The 19,169-nt window shown below is 37.0% G+C and overlaps 1 protein-coding gene across 1 annotated transcript in view; it reads right to left on the bottom strand.

Annotated features, from left to right (window-relative positions):
- Positions 1-19,169, bottom strand: part of LOC115770413 (Ig-like and fibronectin type-III domain-containing protein 1) — a 44,526-nt gene that overhangs the window by 24,346 nt on the left and 1,011 nt on the right. The gene's annotated exons all lie outside the window — the stretch shown is intronic.

The raw sequence follows: 19,169 nt of genomic DNA, 5'->3' as shown, positions 1-19,169 counted from the left end.
TAAGAGGTGAGTCATAATTGCTAAGTGCGATTAAGATATCTTAATTAGGCCATATATACATATTAATATAGTCATGGGATGTTCATAATACCGACAATGTTGATAATATTTTGATCAACATTTATTAAAAAAACAAATGGTGTTGCATACAAATACCTTCCTTTCGACTGATATAACAGATATATGATATAGTGGTCTATCTTGATGTACTGCCAAACTTTAAGAATGAGAGACTAGTTTGTATGCAAATAGACAGAATATATTTACTTTATAGGGATCAAAGACGTCTTCTTCTATGCATTCTTGCCAAGTAAACAATATGATTAATCGATGTGGACTTTAGAATATAACAGATTCTGCTTCTTCATGCTGACTTTTCTTCTATACTTGCGATCAGATTCTATCTGCTGGGCATATTACTAAAAATGGGTATTGTCAAGCTAAACAAGAAAGCATTCTCTAGTTAGGACTGCCCGGTTCCGAAACTTCACGTCACATTTGGTGACTCTAGCCATTAAACCCAACGATTAGCTCAAAAAAACAAGATTTCGATACCAATTTTTAACGATTGCTTTAAAACGCGGCAAAATATCGATTATGGGAGGGCCCACAATCAAAAAATAAAGACTCTAGCCCCTATACCAATAAAAACCTCCAAGATCGACGGACGGACAGACGGACATGGCTGGATCGACTCGGCTATTGATGGTGATTATGACTATATGGGGTCGAAGATGCTTCCCTCTACCTGTTACGTACATTTGCACAAATACATTATACCCCTTTAACCCAATTTCATTGGGTTCAGGGTAGAACAAGTAATATTATTTAGATTGGGCAGCCTGCGAAAACACTTGCCAACTATAGAGCGAACTCTCGGTTAACTAATTATCTTATTTGCACACAAATAATTTCAGATAATTTTTCAGTGTAAAATAGCTGAACCTACAAGCAATATTGTGATATCAAAGAGAGAAAATATTTTGGCGTCTGTTACTCATATTACCGCATAGTTGTGCGAGGAAAGAGGCGTTCAACACGCTATAAGTCCTCAGTCAAATCAGTTGTTGGCACGAATTTCGCAATATTAAAATGAAATAAAAAAAAAAAAACTACGAAATAAAAAGTTTTGATGCCGCCGCAACAACCAACGCACAATCGACAAGTTTTGCGCGTTGGCTTAACTTCTGCCACAAAATTTAGTTTCCGGCTTTTGATGGCTTGCAGTTTGTGTTCGCAATATGTATTTGTTGGCTGACGGGTTGCTCGGCTCCTTTGCTCAACTTTAGCTTTCCTGCTCCATATCAAAGATGTCGGCGGCATGGTGTTGCTTATTTGATTTTGCGCAGTTTTTTTGTTGTAAACAATCAACGGCAAGACATCAGAAGTCGCCATATGTGCTACATCCAAGCCAAAGTCAAGAAAAAAGGCCAAAATGGGCAAAAGTGCCCGACTGGAATATACCCTTTACTCAGATGTGTTCATTGTCCAATCGTTATTGACCAACCTTTTTAAATATTATACCCAATTCTATCCAAAGAGTCAAATATTCCTAATCTGTGTATACCACGTCCAAATATGGAGTACAGGATATCTCTAAGTCACTCTAAGCCAGAGCACTTTAGCTCCTTGATCTGATCCCTATGCACTTTAGCTTAACATTTTAAATATATGTATGATAAAAGTTGTGTTTGGTAATTAATTAACTATTTAGAGGCTTTAATAATCCCAATTCCATTAAGCCCATGTGAGAAATACTTTGTATAAATATAAACTCACTTTTTTCTTAAATTTTCCTAAAATGTTTACGGTTGACTTAGGAGAAAAAGTTGTCGATTTATTTTGATAAAACTCATCAAATTTAACTGTCTCATCTCGATTTGATGAGATATAGGCATAGTATTATAACTATAATATTGTTTTCTTTTTTGACGTGCAAAGCTTGATCCTGGGTAAAACTTGACATGGGGATACGTTTGCAAAAGAGTTTATATGCGGACATATACAATATAACCATTTTCGTTATCAGAAACGAAAGCCCTAATTGGGAAAAGGCACAAAAAATGAACTACAAAAAACGTGATAAAATGAAAAATGTATTTATTTTTCAACTAGCATTTTCCGACGCGACATTGTGCGCTAACATGCTGGTTAAGCCCCTGGTCCGCAACTCCCGCGCAGCCATATCAATTTTGTATTGTACAAAGTAATAATAAAACTCAAACAACGGTTCCATATTTGTGGTGTAATATATTACATAAATATACAAAAAAAATAAACGCCTTTGCGGGGGTCAAGTGAACAATGTCGAAAATGCAAGTGGAACCCAAATTTTTTATGAAATTCCCGGCAATTCGGACATAACAAGTCCACTCACCATGCTCCCTCCCGTCCCCCAAGCCATCTATTAACTACCCATCCATTAAAAATGAAATGGACAATATCAAGACTATTCTTTTTCCCTGAGATCTTCACAAGTTTACTCAGATAATGCCAATTGCTCCTGTTGCGACCCATCAAAAAAATAAGTAAGCGCTGTAAAAAATACCTAATAACTTCTCTCGTTGCATAAATCAAATCAATCAGATTGGCAACTGCTAATGAGTTTGAGCCAGCAACTTCTCACTGGATAGTCCGACGCTCAGAACCTGCACGCCTTCAGTTTTGCAAGGCACAAAAGCTAGGACCACTGCGTCCCCCCCCTTGCTCAACCTTGAAACGCCTGCCAGCCTGCCTTCGTATGTATATATATTTGTAAGTATATATGGCTTTGTCTATTTTCGTCGCTTTTGCAATTAATGTCGAGTTTCTATAATGAGCACACAAAAAGCAGCTGATGATGGCCAAGCAAAAGGATCCAGCGTTCGGCTTGGTCACAGCAGGTGGTCTACTAGACGGATAGAGTCGAGGCATAAAAGCATATGCACATTGAGAATGGAGGCCCCCGACTCGGCAAAGAGGCTAGCTGTCCTTTATTTATTTATGAATATAAAACAAATGGCAAGAAGTTAAATTGGTTTCGTATTTGTTAGCCTTGTTGACTGGCCGTCTGTTACGCTCCGTTCAGCATGTCTAGCTACCATAATGCTTATTGTGCATATCTGCGTATGTGTGAATAAATTTATAATTGAAAAATTATATGTACACAAATCTGTGAGCTGACAACGCCATTAACATAAACGTAAATATAAAGTGAAATATAAGCCAGTCCGCAACTATATTCCCCCAAAAAACTACCACACCAATTCACAACATGTAGCAAACTTTATCGGGCATGCGAATTGTCAGCCAGTCGGAGGATTGTTTCAGATGTGTCGACATAAATACATACGTAATTGTGGGCGTTTCTGCATTTCTATTTCCCTTAACAGACGCTTCTTTTACGGCAAATTATGCATTCAATAGTCAGCACACACATGAAGCTAGGAAACAAGAGTACATATTTATAATCATCCTCTTCAAGTTTCTCCTGTATTTACAGAGTCAAAAAAACTGCATGGCTATCAAAATGTTTGTGCTCTTAAATTTACACTTTCTAACCTCTAAGCAGAATCTCTTGCTTTCGATTTTGATAAAATAAGTCTTAATGAGACTCGTTTTAAAATAACTTCTTAGATTCTTCACTCTTCAGCTTCCGAATTACCCACTCACAGATACTCTCCAGCCTACCTTAACGAACGAGGAGTACTCATAGCTCTTCAGTCGGAACTCTTTGGGCTGCCATCTTAAAGATTGAAGCATCTCATCTGATTACTCTGATCTGACTAGCATAAGCCAAAATATTCTTTTCAGAAATTCACTGGGATCCTGCGGTTCGGTTACCTTTGCATTCAAGTGGGCTCCTGCTGATTAATTTGCCCTTTTTAATCGTCGAACCATGCTGGGTGTAATATTCACTCATAAGTTAATTACGGGAGAAATTAACTCCAATAAGGCGGCTAGTTAAAGAAATAATATGTTTCAACCTGACCTACACATAATTATGCAGCTTTATCTGTAAGACTCACTTTAATTGCCTATGCATTGCTTAAACCGGGACCACTCTGACCGCAAGCTTTACAGAGTATTATATACAGAGTCTTCGCTACCTTTTATTTAATATTCTAAGCAAGTAGATAGTCTTAGTTTTGTATTCGTTATTGTACTTTGTGAATTATGTCGTACGTTACACAACTGCGCCCCTCGGTCGGCTGGGAGTGCACGTTGCATCGGGATGCGCGGGAAAATGGGTTTATAACAAAGGGACCGGTTATCATTCTGCCAGATTGAAGGGCAGACATACCAGCGTGACTATATAGATTCGATCTGGAATGTATTTATCACCCTTAATGCACAGCTGATAACTGGCGTAATTACAATTCACATAAGAGACTATAAAAGCTAATTCGAAAACGTGTTCAAGCGATGGCTAATGCTACGTTAGGTCCAAGCACACCTCATTAAGAAAGTAAGTAGCATGTATATTTTATATTGTCTGACAAATGCCATTGATGTTGCCCCAAAAAATAGCAGATCTTACATAAGTTAATTGAATAAGTACACTTAGATATCTTAAATTACTACACTCGCTTGCGCTTCAGCACAAAGAAAAAGACGATCCCAGAGGCAAGTCGAGTTGAATGTATGTCTGTCTGCTTGTATACTCGTTATTACTTCGTCACTCTATCAGTCGATCAGAAGCGTATTTAAAACCGGTTCCCACTTCTGTGAGCTCAGACCGAACAAACAATCGGACATACAAAATTACTGGCCAAAGGTATAATTTGCAGCGGAGATGCAATTAGACTTCCAGGCATTAGTTTCTCCTCCAACGAAATTAATCAGAAAATCAGTCACAAGCAAAATCTCTGCTGTTTTTTTATAATTGTAAAAATAAAGTCAAACAAAGCCGAATTAAATGCGCAAAAGTATAGAATATTATTAAACATCTGTTTTTATACATAATTAACTTGATAAAGAACAAAAGCGCCCACAGGTATTTATGCTCATTTATAGCAGATACCTTGAAACCACACTCGTGTCAAGCTAAACGTCAGGCTATCTCCAAAATGCTTTCGACCGCATGTTAAAGTAATTTGCCGTATAAATATTTTATAGCAAAACAGCACAAAATGTTGCTATTCACGGCATTCTAAATGCGGAATCCAAACACCCAAATGTCGGCCAGCAAACAGCCAGGAGGTCCTCTGCGCCTCTCCAGGGGACGAAGGGCGTGTCAGAGACGCAAGGTTTAGTAAAATGAAACGAAGCATTTGCCTGACATTTCGTCCGTCGGTCCGCCTTTCCAGGGTGTCAACGCGCCGCAGTAGTTTACAAATTGCATTAACATATCACTTGTATATGAACAGGCAGCAGAACAACAACAACAACAACAACAGAAACTTCATCAAATATGCGCCTGATTGCAGGCTATTAACAGCATTAAGGATGAGAAATTTAAATAATTCCCACATGAATTAAAATGTTTCTCTTATCGTTCATACATATACACACAGTGAAGTCTCTTTGTGAGCTACGCCTTAATGAGTTTTCCAAACAACATTCATAAATTTAGAAAGATAAATGATAAATATAAATGAAATTTTACAAATATATTTTAATCAAATTTTCTTACAACGCTTTAGGGATGCTTTATATATGGAAGAGCATTCCGTCTCTTTGTAAGCTAAAAGCCTTGACCAAAGTCCACCCAAGGATGTTGTCCGTTAGTAGAACTTCCACCGTATATTAAAATACATGCTTGTATTTATAAATGGGTAAAATGGGCAACACATAGTTCGTACGTTCTGGTTGCCACTGCAAAATGAAGCTAAACTGTCATTTGGAGATAAACAGCTTTAAGCTAAATGCATGAAGCTGGCTGCGACATGGCGTAAGCATATAAATTACTTATACGCACTGTTGTCTACGCCTGCTACGCCACACGTCCACACAAACACCTATGCTTGCAGACACACACATGCACTGTGTTGTCAACTGTCGCTTTACAAAAGTAGCTAAATATAATCTTATAGCTATAAATAGCTGAATTACGTTACCAAGCTGGTGGTTAACACCCCAAGAGGCGAAGAATTGCCTTCGTCTGCATAGATACCTTTGCAGTTTAGAAAGGTTATCAATGCATACAAAACTTTTCTTCTGTTTTCTCGGATCCACATGCAGTTAGCACAAATTAATCACACCTATTTAAATGATATGTTCGCAGTCTAGACTATCCATTCCTCCTATTCTACTGGTCCCTAGGAAAATGTGCAATATTTTATGACGACGCAAAGAGGCGAAGGATTGCCTTCCTCTGTTTATTAACTTTTGCAGCTCTTGGAGAAGTTTCCAATGTATCCGAAACTTCACTGTTTTCTTGCCTATATTTTTTTCGTCATTTTGCAACACATGGCGCAGCATCAGCAATATGTGTACATAGTAATGACAAAATCGCCAAGCTCTGCCATCGGTAGCTAATTATGAGGGTTTTATAGGAAGCAAAAGTTCAGATTCTACTGTAGCTCACATACTTTTCGAGCTAGCTAAAAAAAATTAGATAATTTCAGGAAATAGCTAAATTGGCACCTCTATCACATATGTACACATATGTATGTGCGTTTGTAAATATCGTGGGTTACACTTGTTTGTATAGACTTGTGTGACTGAACGCATGTATGTATGTAGTTTTATTTGACATTCATATGCATATGTACATGCATGTATGTACATAAAGTCTTCTAGTACGCAGATAATTGCACAAAAAAATTGAATGGACTTTCTGTTATAACAGTTTCTTTAGATAGATTTTAAAGAAACCCACGAGTGAATCTTCAGCTCCATATTTAATCAATAGCTTTCATTTTCAATTAGATACAAACGATTTTATTTGAAGCCAGAGTCGAAAAAATGCGCAACAGTATTCAATTGCCAAGGCAGCGCAGCCTTGTAATTGATAATCACAGTCGTTGTCATAACCGGCCCCAAGATTTCTGTTTGACTTCACTTTGGTAAACATCCGAAAATGTTTGTGCCCATGCAAATAAATCCGCTCCGGCTATACGAAACACTTGTACGGTGGATTGCAATCAACTTGCGGCTTGAAGCGCTGCTGTTCGCTCGACCGTCGATTTGTCCATTGTAAACAGCTGTTTTCGAGATGTGAATTATTAAGTGTTGAGTATTTTTTCTCGACTGGCTCGACGAGCGGCCCGACTATGAATAGCATTTAGCTAGCTTGGCTCATTCGCCGCCAACTGGTTTGTTATGGTGCTGTATGCGCTTGACCTTGTATCTGTTTTAAGTTCTACATCACGTGCAAGGTGCGCAGCGTTCGGTTGGCTCGGTACTGCCAACTACTCATGGGTCATTTTCGGTGAGGTGTGAAAAATGATGCGCTTAGCGAATGTATATAATACACAACTGTGGTTTTTCTCCACATATTTGTACTGATTTTATTAGCGCTTTGAATAATATTATAAATATATGCAAGCGGCTGTCGAGCCAGTTTTGCAAAAACTTGTTTAAAACCCATTTTGGTTCGGGTAGCAAAGGGTGCAAAACTAAGGTGTACTTGAAAGAAATGTGTAATAACCTTGACTGAAACCGGTCCATTGCCCGACATATTTACATCCCTACCTACAGACATATGTATTTATTTACATACATACATAAACCGTGCTCAATTGTCGAGCAATCTGCCTTTAAGAGTTGCTGTTTTCATTTCAAATGCACTTTTTTAAGCAATTATTTGTGATTGATTCTGTAATTCTACGAATTGAATATATAAACTGTTATTATATTGTATTATTAGTTACAAAAATCAAAACAATAAGTATTTGAAGGTCGGTCAGTAAGTATATCAGAAAAGCACATTCTTCTTTTCATGCTGCGAATCCATTGGAAATATGTGGAAATGGGGAAATGAAGGGAGAAGGAAGCAATTTCGACCCATAAAGTATATATATATTCTTGGTCAAAATTTAGAAATTTGCAATTGAATGTAAGTAGATCCTCCTAGTTCCCGCGAGCATTTCCGACCAATCGATAAAAATCGATATTGAAATCTCGTTTTGTTTTAAATTGTAAATTACGAAATATCTGAATGTGTAACTTTTTATATAAAAGTCTGTATTAATCTATTTCACGCAAAGTAAGTTTGACAAATGCCAAACAAAAACAACTTAAATATCGGGGGAAAATAAAGATTAACTTTCAATGCAACATTAACACAGCGAAACCCCCAGTAAATTAGCCTCAAATATTCAGAGCCAATGGATGAAACATTCCATTAGAGAGAACATTTGCAAAATCATTGAATACTCTAGGGGCGGGCCACTTAAGCGAGGTTCGTTAAAAACACTTGTGCATTTCGCCCACCCGATAAGTTGATTAAATTGCATAAAAGTGGGCCTAACCGGTCGAGTGTGGTGTGGAGTGGGGGAGGGGCTGCCATTAAACGCATTAGCTGGCGGTTGAGAGGAGCGACAGGCGCTTTGACAGAACTTAGATTGAGATTGAGGGCCGCTAATTTGAATCCGTAATTTCCTTGGCTGGCCGGTGGTTAAGTTGCGCGAAGGCGTAAAACGTTTTAGAACCCTGCAATTTTGTTGCCGTAGTTGACGGCGCTTCTTTTACGGCCGCAGTTTGCTTTGCGCTTCGCTTCCTTTTGATGGCCCTCACAGCTTGTGGGTGCTGTGCAGTTGGATCTACATACTTCATCTGCTGCGCTTTTCGCCAAGTTGCAACTTTGCATTCACAGTTTATCGACGCATTCGCAACGGTCTATCGCACAAGCAGCAAGTGCAGCATCCTGGCAAACAACGCTCCCCCTGCCGAACAGCCTAGACTTTTTTTTAAGTGCCCGTATATATAGTATAAGGCTGGGGAACGTAAGCGACGGCAGGTCTTTTGGTCGATTCAGCCTCGACAAATGTAGTTCAAAGTCGTGCAACATCGTAAATCCATCGTTGAACTATAAAATGCCGTCTTATTGCAATTTGTATCTCTTTTAGCAGCTCGCAAAAGAACAGTTCAGCGGTTGGCTTTGCGCTTTGCCCAGTTGCTTTAGCCCCTGAGCTCTCTTAATCCGATTTAGTTGCATTTTTTCCATGTTGTGTGCTGTTCAGCGATTACGCTTGCTTATTCCTCTTCCTACTTGCCTTTTCTACATTTGATTATTTTATTTTAGCCCCGTCGCACCCCAACGGCTTAGCATTTGTATACCCTATACCAAAGTATTAATAATGGGTATACGGTATAATATTTAACTACAAACAATCTTCTAACATCGTATAGTTTCGGAGCTAGTCACTCACTGTCGAATAGATTATATTTTCTCCTATTTTTCCAAATATCACGACTTGTAAATCTTTAAAATCGATATTTCCTGCAGTTTGTAAGTCATTCAGTCAAAATTTTGGACTCATGTATCTATAGACGAAAGTAGTTTGCGCTCTTTATACTCGGGAAATGTTTGAATATATCTATAACAAAGTTCTTCAAATCGACAGGGTGATTTGCGGGCTTCTGTCTGTCGATCTCAGAACCTGTCGGAGCTAGAGGCTTGATATCGTAATCGATCACTTACCCCGTTTCCAAACAATCGTTAACAATCGACATCGAAATTCTTTGTTTTTTTTGGGGTAATCGCTTTGGTTTTAATGGTTTCATGTAGGGTCTAGCAAAGTATATACAGATCAAGTATCTTTTATTTAATAGCTACCGCTGAAGCTAACGCAAAGGTTTAGGGAATCCCCTAGTCGGGCATTCTCGACTAGAGAACTGTTACTTGCTTGTTTTTTATAGGGTCTTATAAAGCTTTATAACGATTTTTTAATAATTACATAAGTTAAGTATGCATTTATATATGAAGCACAAAACTGAAAAAAAAAGAGATTAAGCACAGTAAGCATGCCTGAGTCCCTTTGAGAATTATATTGAAAACTCAACTCGTCAAATATTACTCTAATCCTTGGTTCTAGTATAGATTCTAGATGCTCAGCTTTTTAGAAGGCACGTAAATGCCGAATCCAAAATAAAAAGGATGTAGCCATGCCGTCTGTGCTCTTCCTTCGTCAAAATGTACGAATATTTCGTGGTTGCCTTAGCATCAGTTTTCCTCAGTTTGTGGCCTATTTGCATTATGAATTATTTATTTTACTATTCCAGCTGCCGCCACAAACGAAAAATATATGCACCGGAAAACGAAACAGAATGCAAACTGAAACCAAAACGAAATGCAAACAGTTTTCCAAGAGTTGTACTTGACGTCACCTGCGCGATAAACGTGATAGAAGCAGAAGACACCGGCCCGAGCAGACACCAGAGCTGAGGCGCACGAAATATGCGAAAAGTGTTTGTTCGTATTAAATTTATGAATATTATATTTGTGTATTCCAGGAAGGTATCGCGAGCATCCTACTGTTTAGCCGGGCTAAACTTTGTCTATAAATTGTTTGTTGTTGCTGTTGTTGTTGCGAGGACTTTACGGCCTGGTTCACTCCCAGAAGGAGTTATAAATGGGCGGCAAGAGAAGAGCAGGAGCCCGACGCCAATTGCAATTCGCTTTGGGGCATAATTTTGGGTCGAGTGGTTTATTTCTGATGCAACATGAAATAAAATATCGACTGGATATTATCTACGTACTTGGAATTTGCCTTAAGCAGGCGATTTTCCTTTAATGTTCACGTCTTTGTTTGCTTCAATGCTAATAAATATATGGATACATATTATAATCGCCATGGAAGTTTATTTAGCATAAAGGGAATGCCAGTACGTATGAATGTGTGGCTGTTTATATAGTCTATATGATTATTATTTGTTTCCTTCAAAAACAGTTAGATATACTATAAATACTATATACTAGGCAAGTTGATTAGCTAATATGTTCCGTATTCGTGCATTAGATCGAAGAGGAATTGGACAGATTTTGGTAATAGCTTACATACTTTTCGTCGTTTTGAACGGAATATCGCCAATTTCCTATTCCGATTCTTCAAAATCATTATTTGACTTTTAAGCGACATCATATTACTCTGTCCAAGGTCTAATTAATCGCTTAGATCAAAAAAGCATTCTTGATTATCGATTTTCGATATGTAAAGAAGAAAATGGTTCAGATATCTGTCAAATTTGAGAACTCCAAATAAAAGTATGTAGTATAGTCGTAATGAAAACAAGCTAAGCTTCTAAGTTCTTGCTCCAATACCAATATAGACAGATAGACTGACAAAACCTATATACTCGTTTTCACTTTATTATAGTCTGTTTACACAAACGAAAACGAATGATTTTAGTCCCTTAAGTAAGGCAATGTAAAAGCCATATACTCGTTTTCACTTTGTGAACAGAGCATTAAATGATTCAAGTCCCCTAAGCTGCTCCATGTAATAGCTATGTACTCCTTTTCACTTTGTGAACAGAGCATAAAAGGATTCAAGTCCCTTAAACAATGCAATGTAAAAGCTAGACAAAGCTCAAACGCTACATTTTACACGAAAAGAGACACACGATTTGAATGTAGTTTTATGGCCTGGTAAAAAAAAATATTTCCAAGCGAATTGTTGCGCCTTTTCGCTGTATTCGTGTTGGGAGAGTGGGATCAATGCAATTTTGATAAAATGTGCAAGGAACGCAGCCGGAAAACAAACACCTAACACAAACAATTTACATTGAAGCAACCAACCAAATGAAAAACGGCTGTGCAAATTAATTTTACTTTGAACATAAAACTGCAACAGTAAAGCGTCTCAGTCAGCGGGAAACAAAAGCAGCTACAACAGGGGAAACGCACATCCAAACCTTTGAGATATGTTCTATATGCGAGAATTGGGGGCGGATCATCACAGAAGAAATAAGTGCTCGCACACAACTCAAAGAAGTACCGAAGCAAAAGTTTGCAAGATAGGCGAGCAGCTACTCTAAAAATTTGTATAAAACAAAAATACTGCGAAAAGCTAGAGAGAAGTACAAAGAAAGTAAAGTTGCAATATACATTAAGCCGCTCTGACTCTGTCCCACATAATGAAATGAGGGCTGCAATATGTAAGAACTCCGACGAGCAGCAACATTTCTGCTGTCCAGATGCCATTCTTTGTCTCGTTTATTGGCAAGTGAAATACTAGTATGAAATTATATAAATTTGAAGCTAGTTATACTTAGTTTGCTTGGCGTTCGACGTCTTTAACTAAGTAGTTACTCAGCTTTTGTTTAAATTTAATTTTTCTAATGTCACTCGCAGCGCTACTTTTCATTGCTCGCGTTTTTATCCCTATTGCCATGCCCCCCGCTTCCGAAGACATTGTCTGACAACAGCATCTCACAAAAGCACAGGCGTGCTGTGGACGGGGGTATCAGACGAAGAGATACTCTGTAAGACACACGTTTCTTATTAGCTATATTTATACATGCACAAAAGCACAAGCGGAAATTGGGAGTTGGGCAACATATTGATAAGTTCTGTGAATCAGACTCAACTCATTGTCCCGAGAATATATATATATATTTCATTCTTTTATTATACACCTTGAAACAAGTCAATTTCACCCTGTTTAACCAGATTTCACGGGGTATAACAAAAGACAAAATTTATCGCAAATGAAAATTAATTAAATTTAATGGAGCGTAAAAAGTTGCATTTTTTTCGCAACGTATATGTACAAAGTGGGACGCTTTGAAACTTTGAATGAAAGTTCACGGTTTCATTAAAAATGCACTTTCGCGCATAACATGCTTAGCCCCTACATACACACACACACATATATATATGTTGATACAAACATACAAAGGATACTCCTCATACCCCACTTAAGAAACAATTTTAAGGGAGAACATTTTCAAAAGAGAACACCAAGCTTGTAGGCTTATCAATAATATACATATATCTATATATAAAGCTATTTGTTCACCTGACTGACCGACTGACTGACCGATTGACTGACTGACTGACTGACTGACTGACTGATTGGGGGTCAACGCACAGCCCAAGAACTAGGAAGTTGACTATTTACTGAAGTGATTACCACTTTTGGTTCTTAGCTCGACGGGCTTCAATCTTATTATTAAACTTAAACATTTTCGAAAAATGTTTAACACAATAAACTTGACTCGGGCAAAGCTGACTAACTGAGTGCAGACCTGAAAACTAAAACACTTACAAGAGCTTCCCTTTTGGTCAAAAGTTAGCATAAAGATTGTTAAATTCGGCTTCCAAGTCGAGACGCTTGTCAACATTTTTTAATAAAAAATATTAACCACAAAGCAGCCCTATTAGTGTACTTTGCTGATGACGCCAGTCATGGGGTTTTAAGCGTCGGACCTACAAATGGAAGTTTTCCGGCGCAATTTCCGCAGCAGTTGTCAATTTATATATTTGTTTTTATTCACAAGCTACAAAGCAATAGTAATAAGTTAAATAAGTAAGAGGGCTTTGCTTGAAGTGACGAGCCGTTACAATTATTTAAGCTGTTTCCCTTATATATAAAATATGCCCAACCACTTACGTAAAGCCTGAGCTAAGCGTTGGCGTTCTAAGCACAGCTAACCCCGATGTTAACGGAGGAAAATTTATCTACATTTTTGTTAGAAAATAAATGATGTTTTATAAATAAAAAAAGCTTTGATTTTTCTTTGATGCAATTATTTTGATATATAATATATGACTACAAGTGGTTAAGTCTGTTATGGCATGCACAATTAATAACAAGATTATTATTATTATTAATATTATTAATTCGGAGAAAACTTACTAGATTGTCCCACATATAACATCTAAATGTCTGAAAATTGCTTAAAGTAACTTCCAATTTCATTTTCCCAATATTTACCTATGATAAAGTAGTAAAATTTTGTGTACGCACAGACTATTACCTGGAAATTCTATTAAATCTCAGCGAAATGTGAAGTGAAGCGAGTAAAAATTCCAAATGGATTCGTTCAAAACACACACATAGAAAAATGTGATGGTCAGTCGAAAATGTAAATAAGCATTTGAGCAGCAGTAAATAACACAACTACGTAATATTTCACCAAAGTGGACCGCTCCAATATAGCAATGTTTTATGTTTTCGTTTATTTTTTTACTTAGACCGCATTTTAAATACTAGCAGGTAAGTTGCGGTTTTGACTGAGGTAATTGTTTTACCTGTAATTTGTCGCAGTTTTTTAACACTTTACCCCTGAACCCACGATTCAGCCGACATTGTGCATAAATCTTTGAAATGTGTTGAACGTCGATCGATAGGTTTACAACAATACTTTTCCGTCATTTCCCTTTCGGCTAATCCACCGATATGGGTGGAAAATTGAGTTCAAGGCAGTAGTTTAATTTCTAGCAATTTCTCTTATCCACCGGAAAAATGTGTAAACATCGGACAACACAGTTTTCATTGGAATGTGTTAGACGAGTTCCCTTTCGTCGGCTGTCGAAGCGGCGCGCACTGGATCAAGTTACAAGTGTCAAGTGAATAAAAGAAAAGGCAAAGCGCTAAGCAACCCCTTTGCTTATAGGAATCTCAATGTATTCAAACATGACTTTAAGATATATATGTATCTTAATCTTTGCTGCAAATTAATTTGCACTGTTTCCACAGCTTAGAAATCACTGCTGGCCGATACCCTGTAATTTCAATGTATGTACTAAAATTATTTTTAAGCTATTCCATTCTTGAACCATAACAAAGAGTTTCTATATACTGCTTCATAAGAAAATTCAAAAAGGCAGTTCCAATTATTGAACGCAGGGTAACTCTAAGTCGGGCACTGCCCACTGCACTCCTGCTTGGCTACTTGGTGGGAGATTGTAAACTTCGGAAACCATGTTTTTGCTGTTGTATCCGTGGCCAAAAGCAGCAAAGGCAAATCCTCGATGCAAATTTCATTTTGAACATAAACTTATAATCATAAACAAACCAGAAACGCCTAAAAAACATTCACACTAGCCGAGAGAGCCGTGTGCAATCCTCATACGCCCCAACCCAAGGATCCCAGTACAGTTCCTCTTCCGCTGCAACGAGTACGCCGGACGCCCAGCGCAAGATAAACTGTACGTCTTGGAGCGCACATGATCCCCTGCAGGCCTCAACTCCACTTTGCACTTCAAATTGCTGGGGGAATGCCCGCCAAAGTGTCTGCATAAATGTGTGTGAATGTGTGTGCAAGTGTGTGCGTGCGTGTGCACACATGTGTGTGTGTGTGTGCTTTGACTGCTGACATTTTTGCATGTTTGTCTCGCAAATTATGCGTCGCGCACAAACAAAAGCGGAAACGGAGCTGCCGGCTGCACTGGAACACTTTTTGGTGCTGATGACGGCTCTGGGTTTGAATTGAGGTTGTGCCGTTCGCGGCTGGGCTATGCGGACCTCATTTTTTACACGGCCGTACTTTGGCGCGTATTCCCATCCTGCTCATTTTGTGTTTCGCTGCGAGCCGGAAATAGTAATTGCAACATGGCACTGGCTCCCCAGCGCAATAGTTGCAACTGGAAAGAATGCATTTGAAAAGCTCAACGGCCGCGAAAAAGTGTCATTTGGGCCAACCCCTCGTGCCGCCCGTTAACAAAGTGTTAGCAAACACAAATCTCACACCGAGTTACTAATTTTGCATAGTGTGTTTGCTCTTTTTTCAGCAAGAGCTAACCCCTTGCGCTTTTAATGATCAGCGCGAGGGGTCGCTTTTATCAAATCCCAACCAAGAAGCAGGCGACATGTGACATATTTTTATGCTCGCTTCATGACAAAGACTATATTGAACCCAGAATTTCAATATACTTTTGACAATAAACTGAGTATTAAAACAAATCATTTGCCCATAAAAACAATCATATTTAACTATATTTGCCTGCTAAATTGGAATTGTCTTGTGTCAATATTGAAAATATGTGTCAACCCAAGGATTTAACCAAACAAAGGCGTTCATGGATGTGAAAAACCAAACAGAAACTGCAGATAATAAGTTGGTTTAAAGGTATTCCGGTATTCTATATCTAAAAAGTTGTGTGTATCAGTATGTGTATTCACACATCATTTCATTCCTTACAGAAACGTACACAAATTATTTTATTTGGTTAGATCAATTCGATATATAATGATGATATATACCATATAGTATATTGTGCAATCGTGTTTTAAGCCTGGGAATTATTTAATATCGTTCTTATAGTCCCTGAGCTAAATGATTTTATCATATAGAACGGATACGGCCAGATTAACCTGACTGTTTTCGATTCTCAGACATTCTTGCTGCTTTTTCTAGCATATAAGATTACACATAGCTGATGATTGGCGGTTGAGAACATCCGACTCGTAGAGCTCGTCCATCAAGCAGTTGTATTTCCCAATAACAGAGGCTAGTACTGTTCTTCAATTCTCCTGATCTGACTATTCCCAGCTAATCTGTTACCAAGCCGCCCAGCCAAACATCCATCCATTAAGTGCTTCCGTTTCGCACATGATTCCATATAGTTAAACCATGCCCATTTATTTCAACTAAAGAGTTGTCATCGTCCTGCATAAAAGTATTCATCACCCGTTTGCCTTTTGGACTCTTATTCTAATACTCTGCTTTGGGCTTCTTTTACTCATTCTCTTATCCTTACGGTCGACACAGTTTGCCTTAAAATAGCTTAATGTATTTGTATACCCTGTGCCTTTTGATGGGCAAAAAAGAGTTTTATGGTCATATGCAAATGTTTGTAACACGCAGCATGTTCTTAATCAGGGTTTGTGTGTCTTTCTATTATCTCAGGGACTATAAGACCTAGACCTAGTATACACAGATCCCAAATAATTAACTTTTTTGGTTAGTCTATTTCCCCGTTCCTTTCACCTTGAAATCCTTGCGCTTGGTAGAGTGTATACTCTTGGATTCCAAGTTAAAGCCCTGAACATTCGATAAGGATCGGGCTATAAGCACCGAACTTCCAGAATTCAAAAGTGAATTTCCCAGTATTGGAAAAAGAAAAGAAGAAGCACAACTGGAGCGTAAACTACCCAGCAAGGTGATCGTGTGCATGTATGTGTACAGAAGAAAGTTGAAATGTTTGCAATGGAAGCTTGGCGCTGGTTACAGGGTATCACCTAGACGGGCACTCGCTACTTGAACACTTTAACTTGCTATTCTCCGTGTTCAACTAAACAAATAAATTACTGAAGGCATGTTTTTCACAGTATTTTTTTTTGGCTTGTTCACGAATTGTCTTTCGGTACATATTGTTCTATTTGTAAGTGTTAGTTTGTATCTGAGTGATTTGTCAGTAGGCAGTCATAAAAATAATTACCAGATTTTGACTATTGTTTTCAAACGAACTGCCTAGGCAACTATTTATACATTCGATTATATATATGTACATAATATGATTAATTTATGTATGTAGGATCCACTTATTCTACCAGGTTAAAGCTTTAGTGTGAACTTCGATTTATTGCTTTGCTTATTAATGAAAATGTGTCGGGATTTCACGGCTTGGAACCCCCTAAAAATGTTTCTATGGTTGTCTATATGGAATAGAATGTGATGTTGCATTTTAATGGGTATAAATATTTATATAAAGTGAATATAAGTTGGAATACAAACAGAAGTGTGTTTTAATCTCCGGAATGGCATACTTTATAATTGGAATAATATTTTATATTTGGAAGCCGGAGTAGGCGTGACCGGATGACTTATGACAGGATCTTCGGAGGAGGTCTTCGCTAGATAAAGCCAATGTGCTAAAAGGCACATCGAATTGACAATTGGCGCTCCAAAAGCGCAATAAAAATCAAACTCTATCCCAAATTTGTCATATCCTTTATGTTTCCTGCAAATTTACTGCACTTCCGTGCTGTGTGACCCAATCAACTTTTCCATCGCCAATGCTTAAATCAGAAAACGAAAGACTGCACAAATTACCCAAGTCGAATATTTTTAGACATGGCTGCAATCAGCGCTGCACTTAAAGGTCCGAAATCTGCATTACTGTACATGTACAAACATTTCATACATATAAATGCTGAGATTCTTTTAAGTACTTGGCAATCCATCCTCTTTGTGATATATTAGACAATCATATAGTTATGTTTCTCTTCAAGGGGGGGTTCATATAGAAGGATGGACTAACGGACGGGAATTTCTGAAGCCCATTTCTTAATAGTAGTAATAATAATAATAATAATAATATAATAATAATATAATAATAATAATAATAATAATAATAATAATAATAATAATTATGATATTGATATTGATAATGATAATGATAATGATAATGATAATGATAATGATAATGATAATGATAATGATAATGATAATGATAATGATAATGATAATGATAATGATAATGATAATGATAATGATAATGATAATGATAATGATAATGATAATGATAATGATAATGATAATGATAATGATAATGATAATGATAATGATAATGATAATGATAATGATAATGATAATGATAATGATAATGATAATGATAATGATAATGATAATGATAATGATAATGATAATGATAATGATAATGATAATGATAATGATAATGATAATGATAATGATAATGATAATGATAATGATAATGATAATGATAATGATAATGATAATGATAATGATAATGATAATGATAATGATAATGATAATGATAATGATAATGATAATGATAATGATAATGATAATGATAATGATAATGATAATGATAATGATAATGATAATGATAATGATAATGATAATGATAATGATAATGATAATGATAATGATAATGATAATGATAATAATAATAATATTATTATTATTATTATTATTAATATTAATAATAATAATAATAAAAATAATATTATTATTTATATTAATAACAATATATTGAGAGTCGCTGCACTTTTCTGATTATTAGTGCTCTTGCAAACTTATAAGCTCCTAACTTTGTGACCTAATATAGGTTTGTTTTTTTCAAAAGATATCTACCAAAACAGTATTTTTCTTAACTTCGTCTAAGAGATCTTGAATTTGAATTGTGGTTGGACTCAGATTTTGAATCCGCACAAGCAATTGGCTTAACGAATCTGCGAGGGTACACTATCTTCGGTATATCCACAATAATTAACTTATGCAAACAGAGATATTCAAATATGTGTGTGCATAGCAAAACTTTGTACACAAGTCAAATAAGTAGTATGCACACTTGCCTCTATTTTTAAGACGTCTCTCACATTTTTCCTTGA

Source organism: Drosophila novamexicana, unplaced genomic scaffold, assembly GCF_003285875.2.
Source record: "Drosophila novamexicana strain 15010-1031.04,08,12 unplaced genomic scaffold, DnovRS2.1 tig00004555-arrow-pilon, whole genome shotgun sequence".
NCBI lineage: Eukaryota > Metazoa > Arthropoda > Insecta > Diptera > Drosophilidae > Drosophila > Drosophila novamexicana.
This window is presented reverse-complemented; position numbering and strand designations above follow the sequence as displayed.